Source organism: Ruditapes philippinarum, unplaced genomic scaffold (assembly GCF_026571515.1).
Source record: "Ruditapes philippinarum isolate M1 unplaced genomic scaffold, ASM2657151v2 ctg14434_1_1_1_1, whole genome shotgun sequence".
NCBI classification, from domain to species: Eukaryota; Metazoa; Mollusca; class Bivalvia; order Venerida; family Veneridae; genus Ruditapes; species Ruditapes philippinarum.
The window spans coordinates 36217-48554 of record NW_026862535.1 but is presented as its reverse complement, the minus strand read 5'-3'; positions in this window follow the sequence as shown (position 1 = coordinate 48554).

Below are 12338 nucleotides of genomic sequence, written 5' to 3'. Positions count from 1 at the left end.
AAGATAAATTGCCTTTTTCAATATTAATTAATGAACGATTAGCCTTTGTTTACTTTCTTTTCGGACAGGGTAACTTACTTTTTTTAAAATCAATAAATCAACGTTCAGCTATTTGTTTCTTTCTTTTCGGTTAAGATAACTTGCCTTTGTTCAAATCAATAAATCACATTCAACTTTTTGTTTCTTTCTTTTCAGTCGGGGTAACTTGCCTTTTTTGAAATCAATAAATCAACGTTTCGCTCTTTGTTTCTTTGTTTTCTGTAAAGATAACTTGCCTTTTTCCAAAACATGAACACATTAGTTCTTGTAGATCCATCCGAAATTGATTCCCGAACACACATTAGAACACATAGTTAAACCCGCTGTTCAGGAAGTAACAAACATTAGCAACATCTTCTAATGGCCAGTGGTATTGGTCCGGTATGTGTGTGCCAATACGTAACAGAAACCAGTGTATACCACGCGGCATAGTCGATAAACAATGAAGTGCGCCAACGAATATAACAATCTTTGTCAAGTTTAAAACCGATTGTTGACGGTTCTTATTAGATGGAAATTCGTCCTTTTTGTTCTGCATTGTCATCAAAATGAATGCATTGCATGAAACGATCAAAGTAAATGGTAGTAGACACGTAAACACAACAAAAGAAATAGTACTAACTGTATAATGAATATCTCTATATTCATACGCGAAGTCACAGAACACCAGAGTTTCATTCTGCTCCAGAATTACATAATCATAATCGTCTGCAATATGCACCAAAGCTGGTGCTATAAGTGATAATATATTCAGACAAAATGACGCGGCCATAATTATAACTAACGCGACATACGATCGCCTTCTTGTGTTAGAATTGTAGAATTTTAAAGGGAAACAAATGTTTATCATTCTTTCTACGGTCAAAAGGACTGCTACCCAAGCAGAAAGTTGTGGCATAAAGTCATCCACGAAGAAAAACAATCGACAAATAACGTCGTTATAATCCTGAATGAAAATTTCAAAACCAGTCCGAAGCATATATTCTGTTCCATTTATTACAAGTATAATTAAATCTATTGTTGACAGCAACTTGAACAGTACAGCTCCTCTCGTTTTAGAACAACGTTGACCAACACTCCACACAAGCAGGGAAAGAAGATTCCCTATTGTTCCGGATATAATGATGCAAATTATGAATATAGGTGCAATAAAAGACATTTTGTACTCCTCCGGAAATTACATTTTAGCAATTTAATAATACGATTCCGTTCTTTGTGTCCGATAACTTGTTCATGCTTATGTTCACGCTTTCTTATGAACAATAAATGCCCCCTTCCAGTTTAAACAAATGTTTTTATATGTTGTTATGATTGATTAGATTTTAATAAAGATTAATCAAGATTAATATATCTACTCAGCATAAACAAAGCAATTTATGCGACTCAGATGATCACGTGAATAACTTCCAATAAAACATGAACGCATACCAAAGGACAAGATCAGGTTTAGAATTGGAAACCAATAATTGCATTCTCCAAACGTAATGTTAGTCATATCCATTTTTGCTAGTAACCGGGCAAAGAGGTTGACTTATATAATATTTAATACTATATAAAATTTGTTTGACATTTTTTATTAGAAAATGATACATATATTCAGGTAGCATATCTAATATTGAGTATGGTACACACAAAGCAGAATGAAAGACCGAAGAAGAAAAGTTGCAAGAATTTCATTGCGTCATTGGTTTAGCATATACATTATGTCGGTCGTGTTATACCAAAGTGAAGTGAACTTCGTCTTTTGTAGTATAACTTAATGATACTTTTATATTTGTAATGCTCGGATAAGGATTTTCTTTTGTACACAATTTCGATATATTTTTGTCTCCATACCCAGAAATTTACGTCTGTCGATAAACGTTAAAGCAGGAAATCGAAAAAATAAAGTCCGAAAAAAATTAAATCTGCACCGAGCAAAGGAGAACCAAATCTTCAACTTTCAACTACATCTTTCAAATTATAACTGATTCTTCAACTTTCAACCACTGATCACTCTCTCATCGAGTAAAGTTGAACTCAACTTTAAGCCACATGTTTCTCCCTACATCGTGTAAAGTAGAAGCCAATCCTTGACTCCGACGAGTTGTCCCCTTCTGCACTGATTAATGGGTAAAGTGGTATTCTTCTTTCAGCTTTCAACCACTTGTCCGTCTCTGCATCGAGTAAAGTAGAACTCAACTTTAAATTTCCATCTGCATCGAGTAAAGTAGAACTCAGTCTTCAACTTTCAATCATTCTTATCTCTTTTCACTGAGTTAAGAAGAACTCCATTTTCAACTTTATGCGACTTGTCTCTCTCTTCACCGAGTTAAGTAGAACTCAGTCATCAACTTTCAACCACTTGTTCCTCTCTGCATAGAGTAAAGTAGAATCCAATTTTTAACTTTCAATCTCCTCCTACACCGTGTAAAACAGAATTTAATCTTCAGATCTAAACCACTTGTTACTCTTTGCACCGAGTAAAGTTGAACCCTATCGTTTCCGGAGTCATATGTTTGTGATAAAAACTCTCTTAGTTGCTACATATTTTCAACAGATTTTCACCAATTTTAAGAAGGTTTTTAAAAGTTTCTACAGGTTTGGTAATTTCATGCAGGGTTGGCTAATTTCAGACTGGTTTTGTTAGATATTTTCATTAGGTTTTCAGCAATTAAAAAAAAAAACTTTTAAAAAATGTCAACCGTTTTTCCGGTAAACAGTTAATTTCAAACAGGTTTTCTGTCTGTGTTTACTAATTTCAAACAGGATCTCCGCTATTTGAAGTAAATTTGTAAGAATTAGGGGGTTTGTAATTTTAAACATATTTTCTTGTAGAGCAGGATGATTTCAAACATGTTATCTACTTAATAGTATTTTACAATACGTTTTCAGCAATTTTAAACAGATTTTCGGTAATATTAAACCAGTTTTCTTGTAGGTTTATTTCAAACAAGTTTCCATTTTTAAAAGGATTTTAGTGATTCAAAATATGCTTTTAAGAATGTTCTGTGATCTTAAACAAGATAAATAAATCAGTTTTAAGCAATATATATCTTTAATCAGGTCTACATTTGTTTCAAGCTGCTTTCGAATAAATCATATACAGTGTTTATTGTAAATTTGCAACATTATGATGATTTAAACGGGATTTTAAAGTAATTGCGATAATTATTTCCAATGGGGTTTCAGTTTTGTTGTTATGGCTTCAAAAGGTTTCGGAAGGTTTTTTTCTGTTATTTTTATCTGTTTCTTTGTAGTTTGAAGAAGTTTCTTGAATTTTGATGTAGTTTTTAATAATCATTAGATTTTCAGAAATTTTTAACAGATTTGTTATTAATTTTTAAATTTTGAATATGATCTTCAATGAAATATAAATTATTTAGGATAGTTGAGCGAAAATCATGATCTGTATATAATGGTTATCCTGTGCAGGTTTAAATATTTTACTAAATTTTACAATCGTAATTTTGATTTAATTTCTAAATTCAATAGTGATTAAAAACTCTTCTATGACAAGGGATTAGCCAGCCTGGCTTTTATGGCGATGTGATTTACAAACTTCGTAAGATTTTGGGTCATGGTAATTTTTCTGCTGTTTTTACTAAAATCATTAAACGTTTTAAAAGAGGTTATGACCCTACTATTTTAAGACATACTGCATGCTTAGTGTTCAACCCTTTTACAGTTGGACACTACGCTTTCCTCTCTTAATTCAACTGGCGGACCAAGTGGAAGAATCTATGATGGACAGTTCTTAAAGTCGTTTGGGACTGAATTGTCTTAATGTTCGTCTTCTGCCTTGCTTCGTCGGGCCCTTGTAGGTGATTTTCTTGTTGCTCTGTCTTCCTTTAGGACATTGATAACTTTTATTATGGTCATTGAGTTTACTTTTATATGTTTCTACATGATCATTTTGGTGTTTCACTTATTTAACCTTTTGTAACCATAATAACTGTTAGAATTTCACTTGGCGGGGATTCATTTTATTTACACTGTCTCGTTTAAAAGGAACATGGTGGGGTTAAGAGCGAGTTTTGGTGCACCATTAACCGGTTCAACGTCCCCAGCAGTCATTATTATGTTGCTGACCGTTCCAAGGCGGCGCCCCTCTGTGTTCCTCAGATATATGTCTATGTTGTTTCATACTGTTTTGGTGACACTTTTGCTTGTGTCCCTTGTTGTTTTCTCTTCTACGGTAAGTATCTTCCCCCTTTACCTCTAGTTTTTATTTCTTTGATTAACCACCCCGCTTCCCCCGGTCTCCTGTCCCCTTCCCCTGTGCCCTTTGACTTTGTAGGCCTATTATCCAATCATTTATTTGTTTTCTTTGAATTCCTAATCAGTTACAAATTATTTATCATTTAGTGAAAATCATGATCTGTATACAATGGTTATACTGTGCAGGTTTAAATATTTTACTTAATTTTACAATCGTAATTTTGATTTAATTTCTAAATTCAATAGTGATTTAAAAACTCTTCTATGACAAGGGATTAGCCAGCCTGGCTTTTATGGCGATGTGATTTACAAACTTCGTAAGATTTTGGGTCATGGTAATTTTTCTGCTGTTTTTACTAAAATCATTAAACGTTTTAAAAGAGGTTATGACCCTACTATTTTAAGACATACTGCATGCTTAGTGTTCAGCCCTTTTACAGTTGGACACTACGCTTTCCTCTCTTAATTACATCTGGCGGACCATATGGAAGACTCTGTGATGGACAGTTCTTAAAGTCGTTTGGGACTGAATTGTCTTAATGTTCGTCTTCTGCCTTGCTTCGTCGGGCCCTTGTAGGTGATTTTCTTGTTGCTCTGTCTTCCTTTAGGACATTGAGTACTTTTATTATGGTCATTGAGTTTACTTTTATATGTTTCTACATGATTATTTTGGTGTTTTACTTATTTAACCTTTTGTAACCATAATAACTGTTAGAATTTCACTTGGCGGGGATTCATTATATTTACACTGTCTCGTTTAAAAGGAACATGGTGGGGTTAAGAGCGAGTTTTGGTGCACCATTAACCGGTTCAACGTCCCCAGCAGTCATTATTATGTTGCTGACCGTTCCAAGGCGGCGCCCCTCTGTGTTCCTCAGATGTATGTCTATGTTGTTTCATACTGTTTTGGTGACACTTTTGCTTGTGTCCCTTGTTGTTTTCTCGTCTACGGTAAGTATCTTCCCCCTTTACCCCTAGTTTTTATTTCTTTGATTAACCCGCCCCCTTCCCCCGGTCTCCTGTCCCCTTCCCCTGTGCCCTTTGACTTTGTGGGCCTATTATTCAATCATTTATTTGTTTTCTTTGAATTCCTAATCAGTTACAAATTATTTATCATTTAGTGATTAATCTGTCTGTGCTCTGTCTTGTTCCCTCTCCTGTTTTTGTTTGGGGTCCGCCTTGGACCCGTGGCGCTGGCTCTTGTTGCTGGGTCGTATGGGGGTTGCGTTCATTGAACGCCGCCTTTCCTTGTTGATGTTGTTTATCATATTTTTTTAACAAACTCGATTTTCTCCACACAGCTTTATTACCTCTACTTCAAAAATGTTTAAGTCTATCAATTTGGTTTTTAAGTTTGTTTTAATATGTTTACATAATTTTTTAACATGTTTTGAAATTTTTAATACTGTCAATAGAGAATTAGGTCCAGCTGCAAGAGAAAGGAACAAACTTCGAACTAACCGCACTTCCAATGCAGTACTGAGGAATATCTACTTTCCAAGTTAGTTATGACGGGAACTAAACATTACAGTTCCAATCTTATAATTTTTGGCACTTACTCAGATTCGTTTTCTTTGTTCTAACAATATTAAGTTGTTGAAGCTTGTTATTTTCATATTACGATGACAGGACCATGGATGGGCTGTTGGGAGATAAAAATGACAACAAACACACAAAGGCCTTCATGAAATCTGTGACCTAAGGGATTGACACACAATATTTTGTATTCTCTAATATAAGCGTATGTTGGTGTCAATAATTTTCTTTAACCGGCATTGAATTGCAAATGACACAAATGTTAGTTTTTACAAGTAATTTTTGTGTGGGAGCAATTTTATTTTCTAGGTGTCCGCAAGAAAAACGCATGAGAAACATTTACTACATTTGTTTTGAGGTCTTAAAATATAAGAGTTCAGTATAAATATGTTGAAATAGAATTGGATATAAAATAGGATTGCCAAGGATATTGGGATATTGTCACCTAGCAACGGTATGTCTAATCATTCCTTTAATTAGTATGTTGTCTAAATTACATCAGTGTTACTTATTACACGTTTAAATAATAAACGATCAGTGCAATAAATATATTATATTTTTTACATATTCGTTTGTTATTCAGTGACTGTGATAAAGTCATTAAATGCTTTGGTGAGTCATATATGTCACATATCAGATATAACGGAAGTTGACCGCACACAGGATATAATCGAGTTTTCAGAAAAAAAAATCGGAGACAATTACCAGAAATTCTTTTTCTCAACTCATATTACACTATTTTGACCTCGTTTTCATTTAATTGATTTCTTTTGATGTAAACAGATTTCTTCTTACCTCTGGTAATTTTCTTCCATTTGTTTACACTCAAAACACAACTTTATATCTGGTATCTTTCCCATACCGTGAATATGTAACACACCGGAAATGATAGGAGAATTAAACGAATGGGACGTGACCGTATCACTCAAGTTTTTAACAAATGTTACACAAGATAACAAAATTGGCAACGAATACATTATAATAATTTTGTGTCCATTATTAAAACGAAATCACTCGGATGTTATTAAAATATTGCCATATAGCTTGTATAGCTGACAAAATAAGAAAAACGTTCATCACCATCGACATCATCATCGTCGTCGGCGTCGTCGGCGTCAATATTGTAATCATCACAATCATAATCACAAGCTTCATGTTCCTCACCGTTCTCGCAACCGAATATTGTCTTTATGTTCTCGTGCATTCGAAATGACAAATTTTATTACTAAGGATTTACACATTTCTTTGTAATTGATGAAAAATGTTTCTTACAACACGTTTTTTGTTTTGTTAAATACAGCAGCAGCAGCAGCAGCAGCAGCAGCAGCATAAACAAAATCAACTGTTACAAAAACAGCATAGCAATAATAACGACAAATATAACGCCTAATATAACGAAAACACATCAAATGAAATTGAAAATTACATCAAATTGATATGAATTATCTCCCTTTGTCCATCTAAGTCATAATTGTGATCGTCAATGGAGATAAACAATTCCGTAAACAAGCAGTATATTTTCTTTGCAATTAGTGCCTATATGACGGCGATGCTAAAAAATTTCAAATGACACATTTAACATTCCAATAGACTTTTAACAAATATATACATGTATTTAGCAAAACTTTGATTTATCACACACCCGTGCCGATTTTGCGACTCCGTAAATATGGTATTGCACGGCCGTGCATATATTTTGACGTGACGTCATTAGCGTTATACAAACATAGTGTAAAGACGCGCTAAATGTTAGCGTTCTACTGTAGGCGCGTTAACGGAAATGACTCTTATTTCACTTTAAACGGTCTTTATTTTGAGTATGTGATAAATAGAATATTAAATTCGTGTAAGTTCATTACTGAATTTATTGCACTCGTTGAATAAAATAATATTATGCTCGCCAGAGGCTCGCATAATATAATTTTATTCAACTCGTGCAATAAATTCAGTATTGAACTTACACTCATTCAATATCCTCTATATATGTATATGAAAAGATATATCTTTGACATTTTCAAGATTGTTTCGTCAAATTAAAAGTTAAATCTTCTGTAATAGTTGGTTTCTTTAAAAATTATGAAACCAAACAATCGAAGAAAATTGACCGAATGGTCATTTTTCATGACGGATTTAAACGGGTGCGAAGTGAATATAATATTTCTCTTGACCCCATTACCCCCTCCCTACCCAATCACTAACCCCCCTCAAAACGAAAGAAAGAAAAGAACACCACAAAAGCAATAGCAAATGGTTATAGCTATAAATTACCACATATATATTTTTATAATGTAGAAAAAAGGAAAAGCAAAAACAAAAAAAAAACACTTTTAAAAACCTACAACAACGACAACAATATCATTGTACCGTAAGAAATTGATTTTATCGCGAAATTGTAAAACACGCATAATTGAATTATTTGTATTTCGAATCGGACCTTGAAATTCTAGTTGATTAATTAATACATATTTCAGATGATACAGACTGCCCGTGTCTCAATACTGAAATATTTTACTCGATCAGAAGCTTAGGTTTTTAACTCAAAGCAAAATAAAAAAAGAGTAAATAATTTCGTTACACTCATCATACACGTTGATGGTTAAGTTTCCTTCTTTTCTGTCAAGGTAACTTTTTCTTTTTCCAAATCAATAAATCATCGTTGAGCTTTTGTTTCTTTTCTGTCAATTTAAGTTGCCTTTTTCCAAATCTATAAATAAACGTTCAGCTTTTGTTTCTTCTCGGTCGAGATAACTTGCTTTTTTTCGAAATCAATAAATCAACGTTCAGCTTTTTGTTTCTTTCTTTTCTGTCAAGGTAACTTGTCTGTTTCCAAATAAATAAATCATCGTTCAGCCTTTTGTTTCTTTCGGCCAAGGTAACTTGCCTTTTTACAAATCAATAGATCATCGTTCAACTTTTTGTTCAAGGTAATATGCCTTTTTACAAATAAATAAATCATCGTTCAGCTTTTGTTTCTTTCGCTTTGGTCAAGGTAATATGTTTTTCCAAATCAATAAGTCACCGTTCAGCTTTTTGCTTCTTTTCTTCGGTCAAGGTAAAATGCTTTTTCCAAATCAATGAATCCACGTTCAGCTCTTTGTTTCGTTCCTTTTGGAGTTAATATACTTGTCAATTTCAAAATCAATAAACCAACGTTCAGATTTTTGTTTCTTTCTTTTCCGTCAAGGTAACTTGCGTTTTTAAGATAAAAGAACCAACGTTCAGCTATTTGTTTTTTTTCTATTCAGTCAAGGAAACTTGCCTTTGTCTAAATCAATAAATATAAGTTCAGCTCTTTGTTTCTTTCTTTTCTGTCGTGGTTAATTGTCTTTTTCGAAAGCATAGACAAACTAGTTCCTGTAGATCCACCCGGAATTGATTCCCGAACACGCAATAGAACACATAGTTAAACCCGCTGTTCAGGAAGTAACAAACATTAGCAACATCTTCTAATGGCCAGTCGTATTGGTTTGGTATGTATGTGCCAATACGTAACAAAAACCAGTGTATACCTCGGGGCATAGTTGATAAACAATGAAGTGCGCCAACGAATATAACAATCTTTGTCAAGTTTAAAACAGATTGTTGACGAGTCTTATTTGATGGAAATTCTTCTTTCTTGTTATGTAATGTCATCAGAGTGAATACATTGCATGAAACAATCAAAGTAAATGGTAATAGAAACGTAAACACAACAAAAGATATAGTACTAACTGTATAATGAATATCTTTGTATTCATACGCGAAGTCACAGAACACAAAAGTTTCATTCTGCTCAAGTATGATATAATCATAATCGTCTGCAATATGCACCAAAGCTGGTGCTATAAGTGATAATATGTTCAGACAAAATGACGCGGCCATAATTATAACTAACGCGACATACGATCGCTTTCTTGTGTTAGAATTGTAGAATTTTAAAGGGAAACAAATGTTTATCATTCTTTCCACGGTCAAAAGGACTGCTATCCAAGCAGATAGTTGTGGCATAATGTCATCCACGAAGAAAAACAATCGACAAATAACGTCGTTATAATCCTGAATGAAAATTTCAAAACCAGTTCTAAGCGTATATTCTGTTCCATTTATTACAAGTATAATCAAATCTATTGTTGACAGCAACTTGAACAGTACAGCTCCACTCGTTTTCGAACAACGTTGACCAACACTCCATACAAGCAGGGAAAGAAGATTCCCTATTGTCCCGGATATAATGATACAAAATATGAATATAGGTGCAATAAAAGACATTTTGTACTCCTCCGAAAAATACATTTTAGCACTATAATAATACGGTTCCGTTCTTTGTGTCCGATAACATGTCGCTTTCTTGTGTACAATAAATGTCTCCCTTTTACTATGTTACTCTTACAGTTACTTGTTAATCAGATGCAAATGGTCGTACACAAACAACTTTTATCTTGCAAAAATTATGTAATTGAACTGTTTTATATGGTTTTATGTATGGATGATTTAAAAAGAGGACTTAGATGATCGTATGACAGGAACTTCCAGGAAAACATTAGCGCATAAAAAAAACAACACGAACAACCTTTAGTAATGGTAACTAAATTGTTGAAATGAAAAAGAATACGATAATTGCATTCTAGAAACGATTTGATAGTCACTATAGGAATATCATCCACTAATGTAAAAGCGGTGTCTAATTTCCATTTTTGCTAAAAACCGGGCAAAAAATCGTAGAATTAAGCAATATTTGTGTCCGTCGGATGCAATTTCAAAATGTGTTTGACATTTTGAATTAGAAAATGATACTATTGTGCAGTGAGCAAGTTTTGCTTATGATATATGATCTTCCCATCAAAATGAAGAACTGGAGAGGAAAAAATACATGAAATTAATTGCAACAATGTTTCATCATTTATTTCATGTCGTTTTTGTTTTGACAGGCTGCAGTGAACTTCATCTTTTGAAGTATTCCTTACTAAATCTTTAATCGCTAAACGTGTATTTTACATGCTCGATTAAGTCGTTCCTTGTATAAAATTTCAATATTTATTATTTCCAACCCTGGAAATAAATGGCTGTATATTACGTTAAGGCAAAGAAATCGGATTAAAAATACAATTAAAACAATAAAAATAAATAAATAAAATAGAATAGAAAAAATCAAGTAAGAAATAAAAGAAAGAAATAAATAGAAAAATACTATTAGTCATTTAACTTGTCTATTGTTTTCATCCGCAACTAAAGCTGTAAAGACGCCATATGGCATAAACAAAACAGACATCAAAAGACATAAAAAATCATCATCTGGAAACATTAATCTGTATCTGCCGATTGTTTGCTGCCAGCTGCCACACAACACATAATATTGACTTTTGCATTCAGTTGCAACACAACACCTTACATCGACTGTTTGCCTTTAACAGTCACAAAACACCTAATATCGGCTGTTTGCCTTAAACAGTCACACACTACCTAACATCGGCTGTTTGCCTTTAGCTGTCACAAAATACCTAACATTGGTTGTCCTTAGCTGCCACATAACACCTAACATTTACTTTTTATCATCAGCTCCATACAACACAGTGACTGCTTTCCTTCAGCTGCCACAAAACTGCTAACATCGACGGTTTGTCTTCTGCTGTCACAAAACACTTTCCATCGGTTACATAACACCTAACATTGATTATTTGTCATCAGATACCACACAACATTTAACAATAGCTGTTTGCCTTCAGCTGCCACACAAAACTTGACATCGGTTGTATTTAGCTGCCGCACAATCCCTTACATTGACTGTTTTCCTTCAGTTGTAACACAATACCTTACATAGGCTGTTTGCCTTCAGCTGCCACACAACAACTAGGATTGGCTGTTTGCTTTCAGCTGCCATACAGTACATTATATTATATTGACTCTTTGCCTTCAGCTGGTACATAACACATAACATCGACTGTTTGCCTTCAGCTGCAACACAACACATAACATGGGCTGTTTGCTTTCAGCTGCAACACAACAACTAGGATTGGCTGTTTGCTTTCAGCTGCCATACAGCACATTATATTGACTGTTTGCCTTCACCTGGTAGATACATAACACATAACATCGGCTGGCCGTTTGCCTCCAGCTGCAAAACCACAACAATATAACATCGGCTGGTTTCCTTCAGATGCAACCAAAAACACCTAAAGTGGACTGTTTTGCCTTCAGCTGGGCCGAAACAACAATTAAATTTGACAGTTTGCCTTTTAGCCTTGACACAATCAAACCTAAACATCGGTAATTTTGCCTTCAACTGCCAACACAAAACCAAAGCCTGGCGCTTGACACTACCAACACCTAACATCGGTTATTTGCCTTAAATTGCCACACAACACCAACCTTGCATCTGCCACACAACACCTTACGTCGGTTATAAGCCTTCAACTGTCACACAACACCTAACCTTCAGCTGCAATTCAACACCTTACATCGGTTTTGTGCCTTCAACTGCCACAGAACATCAAAACTGCAGCTGCCACACAACATCTAACATCGGTTATAAGCCTTCAAATGTCACACAACACCAAACCTGCAGCTGCCACACAACACCATAAATC